This window comes from Phasianus colchicus, chromosome 2 (assembly GCF_987193195.1).
Source record: "Phasianus colchicus chromosome 2, bPhaCol1.hap1.1, whole genome shotgun sequence".
NCBI classification, from domain to species: domain Eukaryota; kingdom Metazoa; phylum Chordata; class Aves; order Galliformes; family Phasianidae; genus Phasianus; species Phasianus colchicus.
Genome location: NC_143437.1, coordinates 27714623 through 27725364, shown reverse-complemented (window position 1 = coordinate 27725364; position 10742 = coordinate 27714623). Strand labels below are relative to the sequence as shown.

The window sequence follows — 10742 nt, the reverse complement described above, 5'->3', positions numbered from 1 at the left end:
CACAAAGAGAGAGATTTCTTTCTTTCCTTCAGACACATCCAGAACAGCTCACTGTTTTCTCAAACTGTTGTCCTGTTGCCTGCAGTTCACTGGCTCTGTCAAACTGAGTATACAGCAGATCCTTCCACAAAACCTACACGTTCAAATCTAATGCAGTGAGAAACAGCTGAGAGTTCATTAACGCTCAAGCTTTCAAACTTGGTGGTGTGAACTCAATGCAGAAGGACAGTAACACTGGAACAGCCTCAGTGAGACACATAGAAAACCATGAGTTCCCTAAGACAGCCTCCCTTTGCTTGATATCAGGGTAAGCTTGGGAGCCAGCTGTGAGACTTGAAATTCAGAACCCTTGGTTCTGTGGCATCCTATTAATTTCCAGTAGCATAATGGTCCCTTTCATCTTCATGGCTGTCCATGTTACTTGTAGAGCAGCCGGGAGAGAAGTTTTCTTGTGACAGAGCCACTGTGGAAAATGACAAATGGTTCCTAGAGGCTGTGGCAGCTCCCTTGGAAAAAGCTTGCCTGGCAGTTTTACTTTCCACAGTAAGCATGTCTCCAAGAAACAGAGGGCACATAATGAGATTCACAAACTAGACAATAATTTAAATCTTAAACAGCTGAAACAGAGTGAGGACGAAACCTGGTCTGTTGAAACGGAATCAGCTGTTCACAGTAAGACTCTCCAAGTTACACTGTGTGACCTCAGGCAAAAAAAGCACCTGAGAACTCATTGTACAACAGGAAGATGGTTTATTTAACACCATGCAGCAAATCCCTTGGCATCAAATAATGCTGTCCTCATCTTCTTAGACAACACAGTTTTCCATAATGGACTCAAGTTACAAATAGACATACATTTCACATTTCATGCTGCGATCACATTTCTGCTCAAGCATCCTGCCATGTCCTGTCTCAGCCCCTTTCTCACAATATTTCTTATGCCTGTGATGCCTGTGTGATCTCAGTGACTTCACCATGCACACTTCTCACAACTGTCTCCTGTCCTGGTTCCCCCATCTCTGCATGCATGTCCTCCAAGCAGCCAGCCATCTTCTTGGTTTAAACATGCCCCCTCAGTGATACACCCTGCAAGATAGCCAGCATTCCTACAGGAGTTAGCAGGATTTTCCGAAGAAAGCAAAGTGATCATGAGGTCCCATAGCTTGCATCCTTGTCATCCTTCATTTTTTTGTGCTTTCTTCCATCTCCATATCTGGACTTTTAGTTCCAGCTCCCACTAATTTTACATGGAACCAACAGTAGCCTCTAATCTATGAAAATAAGAATAAATAATAAAATGAAACTCGCAAGGCAGACTGCAGGTGAAAGGGAGAAAGTGATTCCAGTATCATCATCATCTGTAAGGCTTTTACTTTTCCCTTGAAAATATTTCATATCTATGAAAACCATTTAGCACATTAATCATAACATAGGCTTGACAAGGTCTGGCAGCTGCTGCTTTACTAGTTGAACAGATTAGATTATTTGAAACTCACTCACAAAAACCTAATTACTAAATTTCCCTGAATTTCATCAAAATGCAGGGCCCTCTCCCCATTCCCTAGCAAGGACTGAAAAGTAGAATTGGGATCCTGTGGTCCCTTAGCAATGTAACTTGTGCTTCAGTGGATTCACTGACTCACTATCAAGCATTACGAAAAACACATTAAAAAAAAAAATCCAAATCAATTCCAAATCTAATACATCATATTCAGTTTTCCTTAGGGGTCACAGTACGTTTTCATATGTATGCTTGTTTACATAGTTCACAAATGTATCAATCTGCCTTGAGACTGGAGTGCAGTTTATTGAGGCTTTTCTCCATATAAATCCAGTGTTCCAGCCTGCAATAGTTTGTATTTAAATCAAACTTCCAGCACTGTATGTTTTTGGCAAGTAATCAGCAAGTCCCTTATGAAAAATAAAGTTCAAATCACAGATCCCTTGAATGTTGAATGTCTCACAGGAACATGCAGTCTTTATGCACAAGGCTGTTTTCTGGCAACCTGGCACATTGCCTGGGGGTCTAGTTGACAGAAGCACACTGTTTAGGTCATTAACAAAGATGCTGAAGAACATTGGTCCCTAGAATGACCCCTGGGGGATGCCCCTTATGACTGACCTCTGCCTGGGCGTAGATCACAACTCTACAGCAGTAACTATACAAACAATTCTTTTTTCATTTAATAAGCCAGGCTTCATATCCAATTTAGAGATGAGGATGTGGTGTGCGACCACATCAAAGGCCTTGCACAAGTCCAGGTAGATGACAGCAGTTGCCTTCCCTTTATTCATCAGTGCTGTTCCTCCATTATGGAAGGCCACTGGATTCATCAGGCATGATCTGATCTTGGTGAAGCCGTGATTACTGTCTCAGATCACTTCTTCATCATGCATGTGCCTTAACATATCTTCTACATTCAAATATGGCAATTATGAACATACATCAAATAAAACTGACAAAAGAGTTGCAGTTAAGTGATTGCGTTAGTCACTATAATCTCCACTTGCCCTTGACTATGGGTTGTTAGTTTTTGCCACTGCAGTTCAGGAATCTGCTTGTTGAATAGGTTATTGAATTGCTTGGCCCCTCTCCCAGCAAAGCAGTGTAGTCTCATGGGTTGGAAGCCACAGGCACAACTAGAAGCCCATGCAGAACCACCCTTTCCAAAGCCAGCACTCAGCTTCCCTGCCTTTTGGTCCCTACCCAGACTGTGATTGTTCCAGCCACCAAATGAAACCATAAAGTACTTTCCATCACAGCACAAGACTTATGCTGGTTCGCTACATAGCAATGGCTACGTAATGCAAACAATTTCCTCTTCTCCAGCTCACTGACTCCCATTGCAAGCAAGGAGAAAGTGAGGCTGTCTAAATGTCAAAGTGAATTTACACGCTGTGACACGTAGCTGAGAGCCATGATGCCTCTCAGGGCTGTTTCTGTAATTAGTTGGTGAAGAGATCAGAAGAAATGACTTGAAAGAGAGCAGAGCAGTAAGGGCAGGTGAGGGAGTATGTCAGGGAAGGAGGGAAGGTGATGCAGGGAGAAATGCAAATAAGATTTTTTGGATGCCATGCTTCAGTTAGATGCTAAGTACACAACTGCAACTCATTGGGCATTTTATTAGGTAAGAAAATCCTACTTGACATTAAAGGAACCTCAGATTTTGGTATAACAGGACAAGTATGTTTTCTCAAAGAGAACATAAAAGGAGCTTGCACTGCACAGTGTATAGCACTGATTCACAGTTACCCAGCTTGTACTTACAGATGGCCACTTTCCAAAGTGGTAGCAACTGTGGGGACTAATGCCAGCCTTGCACTTCATGTAGTTATTTAAATCAGGCAACAAGCCACCAGCTCAGTGCAGCAGTACTCCTCTTACGCTTAGCTCTGATGCAAGTCACAACATTCAGCACAAAGTAACACTCCTGGCTGCTTGACTCTGGGCGGAAAAATAAAGTCATTCAACAAAGCCTAGCTATCAAGGGAAAATGGGAAATTGCTTGTGTTTCCCAGCTTCCCACTGCATGGGTGATCTTCCTGTCATCTCTCAGAGGACACAGAGCAGGTGCCTCCCCAGGGAGCAGCATGGTCTCCATGGCCCATTCAGCCCTGGCTATGTCATGGTCCACTTGAAGGCCAACATTTTGGTGACACTGCAGGCATAACTAATTGTTCTCCAGAAAAATAATTGCTGCTAGTGGTCTTCCAAATGCAAAGGGGTGGAAACCTGCCCTTGCTCAAGTTGCTCTGGGGAAGTTCAGGTTGGATATTAGGAAAATCTTACCTGAAAAAATGATGAGGCAGTGGCACAGGCTGCCCAGGGAAGTGGCAGTCACTGTACCTGGAGGTGTTCAAGAACAGTGTGGACATGGCACTGAGGAAGACAGTTTAGTGGTATGGTGGTGATGCATCAACAGTTGGATGAGATGATCTGTTCCAACCTTAATGATTCTATGATTCTCTGCTGTAATCTGAAAAAACTGTCCCTGGGTTCAGCAGATGGGACTGAGCTGCACAATCCATGATGATCAAAACCATAACAGCAACAAACAGCCCTGGGAAGAAGGAGAAACAGGAAGCAATGCAGAGGAAGAAGGATTAGGTGTACCTACCAAGTCATCTCACCAGGAACATGACAGGTGAGAAGTGTCTCTCACTGAAATGAAATACAAAATGTTCCCACTAAAGCCCAGCCCACAGATAATGAAAGCACCTTGTGCTGACAGCAGCTGCTGCAAAGGGAAATGTCGATGAGACTATCACAGCCAGTGATTCCACTTAGCTGATGGCAACCCTGACCTTTGCTGTGCCCAGAGGCAATTTGTTTTCCTGGCTGCTGGAAAGCTGGAATGTACCAAGAGACATTACAAAGCTGGTGCATGCCCTGACCCTGTCTCCTCATCATTTGCTATGCTGCAGCTCTCTGCTGAATGCAGTGAATGCCAGCAGCTGTGGCACAGCTTCCTGCTGGCTCCATATGGTGGTTCACAATGTGATGTTTGATGGGGCTGCTTCTGCTGGATTGCCTCACTGCTGAGCAAGGAGCAGGGGGATTGCAAGTAGCAAGGTTCACAGATCTCCACACTTGGATTACTGTTTAGCTGATGCAACTTTTCTTTAAAGTCTGAGTACATCTGCAGTTACCAACAGCAAAACATCAACTCTAAATGGCAGCTAGACAAATGTCTCCTCCTCTTGCTCACAGCACGTTTGAAGCTGCAGCGACCCAGTAAGGGCATTATATGGGTATAAGCTGCTAGAAATATCCTGCATACTAGAAAATATTCTCCTCTTGAGAGACATGATGAAAAGGTACCAAGGGAGAGGTGCCCATCGTCCCACATTTTTCACTTAGGGTGCCATGGTGGGTATGACCACCCATCCGTCACCTGGGAAGCTGGCCTTTCCAGAGGCACAAATGAGCAGCATTAACTCTGATTTCAAGAGGGTACATCATTTGTAGTACCTTAGGAGCTGGGCCTCTTATTTTCAGCTTCAGCTTGTAAAATACAGATGTGAAACAAAGAGCCGCTGATGTGGTGAATCTGCCTGGGCAGGCAGCAGCACAAAGAGCCACTAACAGAACTGGAGAAACGTCCAGCTACATTTGCCTGTCCTACAAGAAGTTTGAGTTCCACAAGTCTCTTTTAACAGTTGTTTTTTTTTTTCCTGATAAGCTACTTTTGTTGATAGATATCAGACTGGCTGCTCAACTGCTAAGCATATGCTGATCAGACCTCCCATGCTAGGTGAGCTTTCATTCCATTTACAATGGGGAAATACACTTCTGCTGGAATTTATTTTCAGAGTTTTCACTTATGGGAGCAGGACCAAGGGAGGATATGCCTGCTTGTGTGGGCTCTGCAGCAGTCATCTAGTGCCATGCTGAGCATATTTACCTGACATCCATTTGGTCTATAGCAGTGGCAGCACCCAGCTGCATCCAGATGGAGCATATTTTACAGACACTGCAGATGAATGCCTGGCAAGGGGCTGGAGTGTGCAGCAATTCTCTGGATCTACGGCAGGAAAGCTGTTCGGCTCCATCAGCTCTCTTTTCAAGGAGCTGTATTAGAAGCCAGTTTTAGGTTTTGGTTCTGATTTCTCACTGTCTATAAATGACAGAGCTTTAATCATTACCATTTCTTATTGCTCACGTGCCACTTTAGTCTGCTTAGCGCTTTCACAGGTGCCCTAATTTCAAAGCCTGCACTCTGCACATGAACTCAATCAGCTGTAGAGTACTGCACAGACTGCAGCAAGCTCTGATTCTCTCACTGTGGTCAGCTCCAGGATGGGGGGTGTGAACAACAGCAGCATGCATGGTGACTGCAGAGGGCATTTCAGGGTTTTTTCCTTCCTACTTTCCTAAGGGAACAAGCCTGTTCTTAGGTCTGTTTGCTCCCCTCCCTGTTGCAGTGAGCTCCTTCCTGCTGAGCACATCCTACAGCCCTGCTGTGGGACAGGAGAGCCCCTGAGATCCTCTCCATTGTGCTTCTCAGTCCTGTCATCACACTCCTGCATCCCTGCAGCAACCAACAAGGGATCAGCACCACCTCCTTCCCTGCAACTCTTTAAGAGGAAACCGCAATTTCTCTCCAGAGCTGAAGCCAGGAGCTGGGAGCTCACTGGGATGACAGTCTTTTCCCATTAAGCCATCTCTCTCGTGGCACAGTAGATCCAGGTAGATCAAATGCTGTCTCTACTTGCAGAGGGCACCGATGCACCTTTTATGTCTGCTATAAAAGCCAATTCTCTGCAGCCTTTTTCTGCTAAGGCATTGACTGGTGAAGAATGTGTTTGCTTTAAACAGGGATGCAGACAACAGGGATGCATCATTTTCCTATTTAAATTTTTAAAGAAAAAAGTAGGAGAGAGTTTTTTATTTCATGAGGGCTGTCATATTTTCCTGGACCTCTGGCAAACGTAAAGTTTCAGTCAAGGCAAATCTTGGTGAGGTGAGTAAGAAAACCAGTCTAAGAACCCTACTGCCAATGGGAATCCCTGCAGAACCATGCAGAGCTCATGCACAGGAGCCCTCTGGGATGCAGGCATGGGAAAGGGGCTGCCCTTCAATTGCACCTGTATTTGTGCCTGTTGGAATGAGGATGGGGATAGGGAGCAATAGGTGAGGAAAGTTTTATGAAGTGAAAAAGTAACATCTGAAACATGATGCTCCACAACAGAACTCAAAGAGCTTTAGGGCTAACCTGGAACTACTGTCTGTATTGTCTGTACAACCAGTAAGCTTAAAATTCAAGCCTAGATAAGTGAATTTCTGCACTGTCCCAGTAAGACGTGTTTGTTTCCTTTCCATTCTGGCAACATCTTTGCATTCAAGGCCATCTGGTTACCAAACCCTGCCATGGCAATGCCTCCCTGTGCCACCCTTTCATAGGATCCTGATGGTCTCTCTGGGGACATGACTAAGATGAAGCACATCTTCCAATATCAAGGCGATAAAAAATACTCAGTAGAAGGTGATCTGTAAATTTCTGTGCAGAAATGGAGCCATGCATAATTAGGAAAAGTTTCTTCTCAGAAAGAAGTTAGATATTAGGAGGAAGTTTTTCCACACAGAGGGTGGTGACACACTGGAACAGGTTGCCCAAAGAGGTTGTGGACGCCCCATCCCTGGAGGCATTCAAGGCCAGGCTGGATGTGGCTCTGGGCAGCCTGGTCTGGTGGTAGACCCTGCACATAGCAGGGGGGTTGAAACTAGATGATCATTGTGGTCTTTTTCAACCCAGGCCATTCTATGATTCTATGATTCTAAGAGCAGTGATGTGTTGAAACAGGCTGCTTAGGGAGGTGTTGGGATCACCATCCCTGGAGGTGTTCAAGAACCACGTGGAGGTGGCACTGAGAGACATGGTCAGTGGGCACGGTAGGGGTAGGCTTGTGGTTGGACCAGATGATCTTAGAAGTCTTTTCCAACCTCAATTATTCTGTAATTCTATGATCTGTACAGAAAGGCTGAGGCACTGCAGAGCGGAAAGGACTTCTCGCAGAGTGAGCAAGGTAGGAGCACATGTCCTCAGACCCCAAAGAAGGAGGATGTGCAGTCTCAGACCCTCACCTAGCTATCTCACCACAACAAAGTGCCTCAAACTCCCACCGAAGCCACAGTATTATCTTGTTTTTCACCAGCTAGAGGTCTCTTTAAGACAGAGAAAAAAAACTAAATATCACCAAAAACAATAACGGCTTTCTTCAGCTCGGAGTTTGCTCTGTCCCAATTTCAGTGCAACCTACATGACGAGAAGAAAAACCTCCTCATCTGACAGCCTAAGGGCCAGCGCTTCTGCACAAGTACTTTATTTTTCCCTGGGAACAAGATTGTCATGCAATCACAGCTGCCTCCTGGAAGCTCCCAGAGCTGCAAGGGCATAAGTATTCAGCAAATAAGCACACATCTATACATAACAAATCTGCATTTATTCAAGATGAAGCTGGGCTGCTGGCTATCCACATAATACAGCATTCATGCCTACGCAAACCACTGTCATATTGCTGGCACTTTTATGCAATCTCAGAGCTGTGTACAACTAAATCTGTATAAAATCAGATAATCCACTCTGAAGGAAAAGCATGGAAATTAATGCAGCTTGGGGGGGGGAAGGTAAAAGAAAGCTTTAGAAAACATAAACATGAAATAAATGTAAGCATATTCAAATGACTGTTGTGTTCTTGTGGAACTTAGCAGGAGAAAAAGGAAGTAGCATCCTTTATGCTGCTGGTCTCCTAGCTCCTGCTTTTCCTCTTGCTCAGTTGAATGCTGGCTGCAGCATTTCCCATTAGATCTACACTTAATTGTGAGTTTTCTATGTTCCAATTTCTTCACTGTTTTGCCCAGTATACTCTTTCGGGGCACCTCTGATAACTGCCAATAGCTGGCACCAAGGTAAGTAGCATGAAGGGTAAAAAGATAAAGTGTGAAAATAGAGTGACCCTTTTCCAGTTACTCTCTCCTCCCTCCAGCAATCTGATATTTAAATATTGCCCATGACACTCATGTTGACAAACAGCCTGGGACAGAATTTCTTTGATAACTTTTCCTAACATTCGGTTGGTTTCGTGATGCTTAGGGGCAGCACAGCCAGAAAGCAGCAGAGCCAGCACCACTACCTGGGATGTGATTTGCACGGGACACAATGCAGCTGCATCAGTCACTCTGGGGGTGAGCAAATACCTGGCAATTTCTGAGTGAGAAGGAAACTGGAATTCAGATGGAGTACCCAGACCACAGGTGCACTCAATTAATTTCATTAGACAAGAGATCTCCCCCAGGCTAAAAGGCTTCAAAGTAGCAGAGGAGATAAATTATCCTTCCAATTCAGACTCATGGCCAACCTTTGCTTGGGAGCCTGCTTGGATTATTATTAATTTTTTCCTGCTCGGTAACAGTGGAAGATGTCTGTAAATAGATTCATGAAGAGGGAACATTTCCAGAATATAAATTCCAAACTTTCCCTTGATTGCTTTCAAACTTACTTCCTCAGTTCCCCCCTCCCTGCTCAAGCACATGAGATTTTTCTTGATGATTCTGAGGACTTGTTTAAAAAGGCTGCCAGACATAATACTGCCTCATCATTTCCTCCACTAGATGGATTACTTTTTGGGGGTCGGAGTACAGTGATTTTCCCTGACCTTACAAAGGACAGAGATAAATAGCCTTAAAGGGGAAAAGTTAGCGTTCTGCCATAAGGTGACATCAAGCCACTTGGTAAAGCACAAATTGATGTGAAGTTAGGGTGACAGCATAGATGTGGAATGACAGTCAATATCTGTAGGAAGGCATTGTCCCATTTTTCAAGGCTCAGAAAAATTCACCTGAACTGATGCACAAGCTATTTCTAAACATATTTCTTTTGAGGATGGACTAGGATCAAAACAGTGGGAAGGAAAAAATGAAAGACAGAGATATTTTTCAGAAGCTTCATAAACTTCTTCCCCTGTATTTCATTTTGAGATGAATCTTGTAGAAAAAAAAGAGGGTGAAATTGTTGTCTTGCTCTGGCTCCTGGTATTCAGAGCAAAGGCCAAGCCAGGGCTGGGAGGGCTAACATTTCCCACCTGCTGCCTGCACTGCACTAGGCAGGAGGAGATGGATTCAGGAAAGAGGGATACACAAGAGTAAAGAGTAAGCAAGGGCTGCGATGACACCAGCAAGTGCTGGAGCCCTGGCAGCAGCTTTGGATGGTGACTGTGCCTCACCAGCCCTGTATCAGTAAAAGAGAGTGAAGCAGAGAGGGATTAATGTAAATGAAATGGACTGTCCAGATGTCAGAGGAAGGAGAAGGGCATACACACATCTTTTGTCTGCCTCAACCAGTGTTTATAAACACCATCCAGGTATAAGACTCAGAGGCTTGCTGCCAGCTTTCTTTTTGCCACAAGCGAGTAAGCCATAGTAGACATCCTGCCTTCTCCTCAGCACTGCTGACATCTCACCTGCTTGGCAGCAGTTGCCTCACTCCCACTGGGTTGCAGGAGATCAACACAGCATCCTGGGGGGCAGCTGGCAATGGGAAGCTGTTGGTTATGTCACAGAGTCACAGAACGGCTTGGTTTGGAAGGGACCTTAAAGCCCACCCAGCTCCAACCTCCTGTCATGGGCAGGGCTGCCCCCTGTCAGCTCAGGCTTCGACAGCTCCAAGGATGGGGCACCTGCAGCTTCTCTGGCAGCCTGTGCCCATGCTTCAGTGCCATATGAGTAAACGATTTTTTCCTAACATCTAACCTAAATTTCCCCTCTTTTAGTTAAAAGCCATTTCACTTGTCCTATCACTATCAGATCATGTAAATAAATAAATAAATAGATAGATAAATAAATAAAAATCAGCCTCCCACCTTGTTTATAAGCTCCCTTCAAGTACTGAAAGGCCCTAATGAGGTCTCCATGAAGCCTTCTCTTCTCTAGACTGAACAAGCCCACCTCCCTCAGCCTTTCTTCATAGGAGAGGTGTTCCAGCCCTTTGATCAATTTCATGGCTCTCCTTCGGACCTGCAACATTTCATCCTTCTTGTGCAGGGGTTCCCATCTTTCCTATGGGAACAAAGTGACAAAAAACCCAAGTGTTCTGGCTTGCAATCCCTCTCATCCCCCTTCCTCTTGAGGCTGCATGAGCGTAAGTTCCACAGACACTAAAATGAAACTTAATTTTGCACCAGGCATATGCACATCACATCTACATCCTTTACATTATTACAAAATCACAGAATGGCTCACGTTG

At 44.8% G+C, this 10742-nt stretch overlaps 1 long non-coding RNA gene across 1 annotated transcript; it reads right to left on the bottom strand.

Moving 5' to 3' along the window:
- Positions 1-746: 746 nt before the first annotated feature.
- Positions 747-10253, bottom strand: LOC149918912 (uncharacterized). The gene is made up of 4 exons (XR_016464086.1): positions 9961-10253; positions 3791-4061; positions 3269-3445; positions 747-1271 (listed from the first exon to the last, which is right to left on the bottom strand). It is a non-coding gene; the product is annotated as an uncharacterized LOC149918912 (long non-coding RNA).
- Positions 10254-10742: the final 489 nt, after the last annotated feature.